Raw genomic sequence first — 8,455 nt, forward strand, 5'->3', positions numbered from 1 at the left:
GTAGCTGGTATGGTCACTGAAGACTGAAAATCCCTGGTCTATTCCATACCTGGGACTTCCCAATGCCTTTATACAACAGGCACTTGTTCTGCAAAGTGCCCTGATAAGACACACGTGGAACCTCGTTAAACAAATTCGTTCACAGGCCCCATCCCAACTCTTGAATCAGAATCTCCAAGACAAAGGCCTGAGAATCTGTCTTTTTAACCAGCTCCTTGTGTTGTGTTGTTTTGTTTTGTTTTTTAATCAGAGAAGTCTGAGCATGCTCCTAGGTGATTTTAAAAATATAGGACAGGGAAGCCAGACTAGCAGAGAACACACATCATAGATAAGCCACAACTGGCTATTTCTGGATTAAGTATCCAATTCCAGTTCAGTCTGCTGTGGCCAGTTAGGATGGGGTCACATGGTATAAAATATGACCCTTTATATCATGGAAAGAAATGTCAGGAGTTCTGGAAACATAGCAAGGACAAGAAAAAACAAAGGTGTGATCTAACTTCTGAGTAAAGGCTTGAGTAGTTTTCAAGTTATTGCAAATAAAATTGGCAATTCCAAGATGAACAAAGTAAGAAAGGATGTGAAACAAGGGGACTTGAAGCTGGAAGCGAGAACACAAATAGATGTCACGGTCTGAGTTTTCAGTGGTGAACTTCGTGTTCCCCTTTGTCCTGAGTGGACAGCTGATTTTTGCAACGAATGGAGTTCTGCCCTAATCGGAACAATTGCTCAGAAGCAAATGAAATGGATATATTATGGAAACTTGGATTCCACATTGCTTTCCCCATAAAACTCCTAAAAGTTATGCCGATGATGTAATAATCTCTGAAAGTGAATGTAGAGCCCACTTCTATCCAGTGATTATCTGGTACGATGCCAAACTATTTGGCCCTGAGGCATATCATGTGCTCCTCTAGACCACAGGTTCTCCAACTTTTTGGTTTTAGGACTCTTTGCACTATTAAAAAATTATTGAGAATTCAAGTGCTTTTGCTTGTCTGAATTATATCTATTGAAATTTACTGTACCTGGATTTAAAGCAGAAATCTTTAACGTTTAAATTTCTTTATTCTCTTTAAAATAACAATAATAAATGTATATGTTGACAAATATTTTTCCAAAAAATTCAGCGATAGAAGTGTTATTGTTTTACATTTTTTTGGCAAGTATCGTTAATGTCTGGCTTAATAAAAGACAGCTGGGGGAATTCCCCGGTGGTCCAGTGGTTAGGACTCTGTGCTTCCACTGCTGGGGGTCCGGGTTTGGTTCCTGGTCTGGGAACTAAGATCCCACAAGCTGCTTGGCGAGGCCAAAAAAAAAAAAAAAAAGATAGACAGCTGGATTCTCATATCTGCTTCTGTCAGGTGTGACATCACATGTCAGGAAGCCTCTAGGAAATGCCGTAGCACCCTCATGAGGGCACAAGAGTGAAAAAGGCTTCCATGACTCCCTCAAAGAGTTTGGGGGATTCCCAGATGTCCTCAAATGATTATACATTCTGAAAACTGCCACTCTAGCTATTGCAGTTAGTAGGAATATAGGCCAGGCCTTGGAAAATGTAAATTATTTTTTCTTCTTAAATGTAAACAATCTTGGGACTTCCCCTGTGGCACAGTGCTAAAGAATCCGCCTGCCAATGCTGGGGACACAGGTTCGAGCCCTGGTCCAGGAAGATCCCTTACTTGTGCCACGGAGCAACTAAGTCCGTGCACAACTACTGAGCCTGCGCAACTAGAGCCCGCGAGCCACAACTACTGAGCCTGAGCAACTAGAGCCCGCACTCCACAACAAGAGAAGCCACTGCAATAAGACCGTGCGCCTCAACAAAGAGTAGCCCCCGCTCGCCACAACTAGAGAAAGTCCATGCGCAGCAACGAAGACCCAACGCAGCCAAAAATAAAATAGATCAATTAATTAATTAAAAAAAATGTAAACAATCTCTTGCTTGGGTCTTATAATATCCTCTTAGGCTCTAGCTTCATAACTCTCTCCATCCCCTCAACAAATTCATTCTCCACTGTTAACAGCCTCCTAAAACAATGAGTTGACATTTATTGAGCAGTTTCCACATGCCAGGTCCTAGGCAAGGCACTCTGCATGCATTATCTCTTTTCGTCTTTATTCTGACCTGTAAGATGTTAGAAAATATATATACTGGTCTCTGTCCGTGGTTCCTGGCACAGAGCTCCTAAAACCACTGACATCTCCTAAGTGGTAAGAGCACTAGGAGTATCTTTCGTTCTAACATAGGGTCTTTAACCCCGGTTCCTAAATCCCTTGGAGTTTCCTGGGTGATAGCCGTGTCTTTTCTTTTAGTCAGGTGACTCTGTGTGGGCTCCTGCATGGGGGCTGGTCACCAGCAAGATCAAACCATGATTAGAAGCTTGGAATTTTCAGCACCACCCTCCCTTCTCCAGAGACGGAAGAGGGGCTGGAAATGGGCTGGTGATCAATCATGCCTACGTGATGAAGCCGCCATAAAAATCCCCAAAGGACGGGGTTCTGAGAGCTTCCAGGTTGGTGAACACATGATGGTGCTGGGGGAAGGGCACACCCGGAGAGGGCATGGAAGCCACATAGCTTGCCCTATGCATCTCTTCCATCTGGATGTTCATCTGTATCCTTTATTATATCTTTTTATAATATACTGGTAAACGGTAAGTGAACTGTTTTCCTGAGTCCTCTGAGCTGCTGTAGCAAATTAATTGATTCTGAGGAAGGAAAGGGTCGTGTATAGCTCATCAGTCAGGAGGACAGGTGAAAACCTGGACTTGTGATTGGCATCTGAAGTGGAGTGGGAACAGTCTTGTAGGACTGAGCCCTTAACCTGTGGGATTTGATGCTATCTCCAGGCAGACAGTATCAGAACTGAGTTAAATTGTCAGACACACACAGCTGGTGTCACAGAGAATTACTTGGTGTGGGAAAAAACCCACACACCTCTGGTATCAGAAGTGTTCTGAGTGTGGCAGTAGTGTGAGACTAAAGAAGAACACAAGAGGAAAACTGAGGGGTTTTTTTGCACAACCCCGGAAGACAGGTAATATTATTATCCCTAATTTACTGATGAGGAAAACGAGACCTGGAGAAGGGCAGTAACGGGCCTCAAACTGCAGGGTAAGTAAATTGAGAAATCAGGAATCTAACCCAGACCTCATGCTTTTAATTGTTTGTTCTTTCTAAATAGTAAGTAGCTCATTTCAAGCTCACGTATCATTTCGAAGCAAAATTTCTCATTTTGTTACTGAACCAAACTTGGGTCCGCTTGCCTGCACGCAGTAAAGCCAAGACACCGGTTGTGATGAAGGAAAGTGAAGTGTTTATTGCAGGGCATCAAGCAAGGAGTCCAGGGCAGCTAATGCTTAAAAGACTGGCACTCCCCAGCGCTTTCAGGGAAAGGTTTTTAAAGACAAGGTGAGGGAGGCGGTTGTGAGGTGTGTGATCAGCTCGTGGATATTCTTTTGATTGGTTGGTGGTGAAGTCATCAGGAGTCAACATCATCAACCTTCTGGTTCCAACCAGTCTGGGGTCTACAGGCTTGTGGGCAGCATACAGTTAATTTCTTCCACCTGGTGGGGGTTTCGGTATCTGCAAAACAGCTGAAAGGACGTGGCTCAGAAGATTATCTGTAGCCCTTGAGGAGGAACTAAAGGTCCTTGACTTTGTTTAATGGCTAAACTATTATTATTTTGTCTTGCTTGACTGTTTTTCATTCTTTCTGCATTTTCTCACTCCTCTGATTAAATTTACTCTTTGGAACTCAGGGAAGGCCTAGCAGGCTACAGTTTTTCTATAGACAAGAGGTAGGCGGAGGACATGGGGGTCAGGGGAGTCTGTTCTGGGAAGGCCCCATGGGGTCCTGCTCAGTTACAATTTTATGCATTACATGTGCATTTTAAATTGTTTTAAGTTTTTGGAAGTTCAGTTCAGAAGATTGCATGTCTATTGGGAACCCTACAATTTGAAGTTTTCTATTTTCTTGTGTATTCATTAGGGCTGCTCTGTAGCCTGGCTTTGGAAAGTTTTGCGTCTTTGGCTGCATATTGGTTTTGGGGAAACCTGGTCTCAAACACCCTCTGAGTTTGGGAGGAGGGTTTCTGTCGTTATTATTATTATTATTATTTTCCTGGCCGTGGCATGCAGCTTGCGGGATCTTAGTTCCCTGACCAGGGATCAAACCCATGCCTCCTGCACTGGAAGTGCAGAATCTTAACCATTCGAGCGTCAGGGAAGTCCCTGTCATGACTATTGTTCTACTCATTTGTAGTGGGTTGAAGAGTGTCACTCAAAAATTCGGGTTATGGAACCTCGGGAGGTGACCTTATTTGGAAATGGGGTCTTTGCTGACGTAATTAAGATAAGGCTTGAAATGAGATCATACTGGATTAGGGTGGGCCCTAAATCCAATGAGAGTGTCCTTACAAAAGACAGAAAGAGACACAGAGTAACATAGGGGAGAAGGCCATGGAAAGACAGAGACAGAGATTGAAGTTAGCTGCCACAGCCACCAGCACCAGGAAGGGACAAGGAAGGATCCTCTTTCAGAGTTCTGGAGTCCAGAACTGTGAGAGAAATTAATTTTCTGTTGTTCCAAGTCTCCCAGTTTGTGGTAATTTGTTACAGCAGCTCTAGGAAACTAATATACCATCCTTCAAGACCCGGCCCCAAATTGACCTCCTTTCTATAGCCTTCCCCCATCATTTAAGAAAGAAGTCTTCCTCCCTCCTCTGAACTCCAAGAATACTTGCTGTCTGTGCCGTTCCTGAGGGTTCAGCTTTTTATTTTGTGTATGTCAGCTTCTCCAGAAGGAAAGTTTCTTTTTTAATCCTTCCTTGAGTTTCTGCTTAGCTCCTAACTCAGTGATATTGGTGCAGGAAGAGTGGGGTGCGAGAGGATGGTCACGTCCCAGGTCTCAAGCGAGTCCCTGGGATGGCTGCCAGGTGAGGGCTCTTGGCTTCATACAGGAAGGGATTCAAGAGCGAGCCGAAGTAGAGTGAAAGCAGATTTATTCAAGGAGATACACACTCCACAGACGGAGTATGGGCCATCTCAGAAAGTGAGAGTGGCCCTGAGATACGGGGTGGTTAGTTTTTATGGGCTGGGTAATTTCATAGGCTAATGAGTGGGAAGATTATTCCAACTATTTCAGGGAAGGGGCAGAGATTTCCAGGAATTGGGTCACTTCCCACTTTTTGGCCTTTTATGGTCAGCCTCAGAACTGTCATGGCGCCTGTGGGTGTGTCATTTAGCCTGCTGATGTCTCACAATGAGCATAAAAGAGGCTCAAGGTCTAATGGAAGTTGACTTGTCCACCATCTTGGACTGGTTGGTTCTAACCAGTTTATGTTGTGTCCTCAATGGCTCTGTCATTCTTTTAAATGTGCCCTGCCCCCTTCCTGTCTCAATATATAAAGTGTTTAATACATAATTGTTGAATATGGTTTTCCCAATTCTTTCTTTCCATTTAATGAATCCACATTTAATGAATCCACTCAACAAACATTTATTGAGTGCCTACAATGTGTCAGGCATTATTTCTTACCTTTGGGATAAATTTCTGAACCAAAAAGACAAAATTCAGTCTTATGAAGCTTACGCTCTAATGAGAATGTAAGTTTCTGTATTGAAATTCACATGGCCTAGCTGCATATTTTAGACTAGTTTCTGTAGCTTTTCCCATCCCTTTATTGTCCAGAGCCAGTTTCCAATGCTGGGACTATCCTGGCATCTTTTCAGATCTTCTGCTTGAGTGCCAAGGCCAGAGAGGAGGGGGGGGAAGTGATTTGAGGGGATCTCAGTTCTCACAGAATGGTTCTCTCACATAAGCCATCCTTGTGTCCTGAACTTCTCTCTGCCCATTGAAACATGTTTGTAAACTGTGTTGGAGCCAACTTCTGGAGATTTGATTTGTAAGTCTGGATGCAAGCGGAGAGAACAGGAAGGCACATGCAAGGCTGAGCACAGTGTTAGCCAGTGTTAGCTTTGGTCTAGTCCCAGACAGGTGGCTGGTGCCACTTTTGCCAGGACCATCATCTGTCCTCCATTGCTGCCAAAATAAGGAATTCTTGCCTTTCTAAGTGGGTACAAATGTTAGGCACCAGGACCACATATATGGGATAAGTAGGGTGTTTTTTTTGTTTTTTAAATCACAATTTGCCAAGAGCACTTTATTTTTTCTTTTCAACATCCTGTTCTGCAGCCTCCTTGGCCCTTTTTGCTGGGATGCCAAAGAGCCAGGCAATGGCGTGGGCCATGCGGAGCCTGGCGACCACCTTGAAGTTCTTCTCCTCCTCTGTGATGACTCTGGCTTTCTCCTTCTTATAGACGTTTCGTATGGGCATGACTGGTCCCGTCAGCTAGGTGGCCAATCTGAGCTCTTCAGCAGTGCTGTCTCCCTTCTTGAGGGCCGTGGGCTTCCTGGGGAAGAGGATGAACTTGGAGCGGTACTCCTTGTGCCGCTGCACGTTGGTGGGCAGGGACTCCGTGCGCTTGTTCCGCCGCCTCGGGTCCACTGAGATCCCAATGGTCCGGGGCACCTTCTTGTGGATGCCAGCCACCCTCAGCTCCTCCAGGCTGAAGCCCCTGCCGGCGCCCACCTTGGTGTGGTACCTGACCGTGGGGCATCTCACCACCGGCTGGAGGAGGCCAGACGTGGGGCGCGGGGCGATGAGGCGCGCCTTGGCCTGCCGGCCCTTGCGTCTGCGGATTTTGCCGGCCGGCTGGTTGAACCACGTGGCCCCGCGCCCCTGACGGCCCTTGTGGGAGTGGGGCTTCAGGATCATGCCATTCCGGCTGGACGCCACGGCTGCGGCCGACTGGCCTCCTCCGAGTGCAAAGACAGGGTGTTGTTTTTTTTTTAAATGAATTTATTTATTTTATTTTTGGCTGCATTGGGTCTTTGTTCCTGCGAGCGGGCTTTCTCTAGTTGGGGGGAGCAGGGGCTACTCTTCGTTGCGGTGCGTGGGTTTCTCATTGCAGTGGCTTCTCTTGTTGCGGAGCACGGGCTCTAGGGCGCACAGGCTTCAGTAGTTGTGGCACACGGGCTCAGTAATTGTGGCTCGCAGGCTCTACAGCGCTGGCTCAATAGTGGTGGCGCATGGGCTTAGTTGCTCCGCGGCATGTGGGATCTTCCCGGGCCAGGGCTCGAACCCGTGTCCCCAGCATTGGCAGGTGGATTCTTAACCACTGCACCGCCAAGGAAGTCCCTGGCAGGGTGTATTTTTTTATAGGAAAAATACGTGGAACAAACAATGGTGATTGTTCTCTAGTCTCATTTTGATGTTTCGCTCTGAGTAAATTCTGACTGATAGGAGAGCCAGTCTCTCTGTAGCTAATTTGAAGGATGGGGATTGGTGATTGTAGAGCGATAACAGCATGTCAATCAACCTGTCCAACAGTCAAATACATGTTTAAAGAGTAATATTTAGTTATTTGAGAATGTGGTGAAATAGCACTCAGAAACTGTTATTGGGAGGAAGTAAGGTCAATTAATACAAACTTTCTAGTATGCATTTTGGGAACATGTTTCAAAAGCCTTGAAATGTTCATTGTCTTTAATCAAATAATTTTATTTTCAGGAATTTATCCTGAGGAAGTAATCTTATATTTGCACAAAGACTTATTCAGAAAGATCTTTGCAGTGTTATTTACAATAATGAGAAACAACACAAATGTTCAACAACAGAATTGGTTAAATTAACAATGCTACATCTATGTGTTAGAATATGAGCCATTAAAAATTATATTCAAAGATTGAAAAATGGTAATAATTTTACAGTTAAGTGAGGGTTGCATGCACATGAGGGTTAATTATGGTATTCTCTATACCTTGGATTACAGTTGAAATTTGTGATAATAGAAACTAAAAACTCTTGTTCTCAAAGAATGTTTACATCTAATGGAAAATGCTTATAAGGTATTATTAAATGGAAAAGGCAATTTATCAAGCAGTACGTATTGATGTATGGTAGGATTCTGTAGGATTCTAGTTTTGTAAAAATAAAACTAACCTTTCTGTTCATTTTATATATTGAAAATATATTTATGTAATGTTAACAGTGGCTGTCACTGGATGGTGCAAATATAGAAACTGTAGATTTTTCCTTTTATATTTCTTTATATTTTCAAACATCCATTTAATAAGCCTGTAATACTTTTATAATCAGCAAAAGTAATAATTCAATATTAAAAGGGAGGAGAGACTTTTAAAAGAAGGGCGGAGAGTCCGACAGGTCTTAGTACTGGTTCGTAACTTACTGGCTACATGACCTGGGGCAAGTTTCTTTGCCTTCCTAAGCCTCAGTTTTATGTCTGTAATAAGAAAAAAATTTACCTACTTTATGGGGTTTAGTGAAGATTAAATAAAACAATGCAGATAAAGATTCTGACATGATATCTAATGGAGAGTGAGTCTCAGTAAATGTTATTTTCATAAAACCTAAGTTTGACTTCTGCT

At 43.9% G+C, this 8,455-nt stretch overlaps 1 pseudogene; it reads right to left on the reverse strand.

Annotated features, from left to right (window-relative positions):
* Positions 1 to 6,167: 6,167 nt before the first annotated feature.
* Positions 6,168 to 6,797, reverse strand: LOC132425391 (large ribosomal subunit protein eL13 pseudogene; annotated as a pseudogene).
* Positions 6,798 to 8,455: the final 1,658 nt, after the last annotated feature.

The sequence above is a fragment of the Delphinus delphis genome, chromosome 5 (genome assembly GCF_949987515.2).
Source record: "Delphinus delphis chromosome 5, mDelDel1.2, whole genome shotgun sequence".
Taxonomy (NCBI): domain Eukaryota; kingdom Metazoa; phylum Chordata; class Mammalia; order Artiodactyla; family Delphinidae; genus Delphinus; species Delphinus delphis.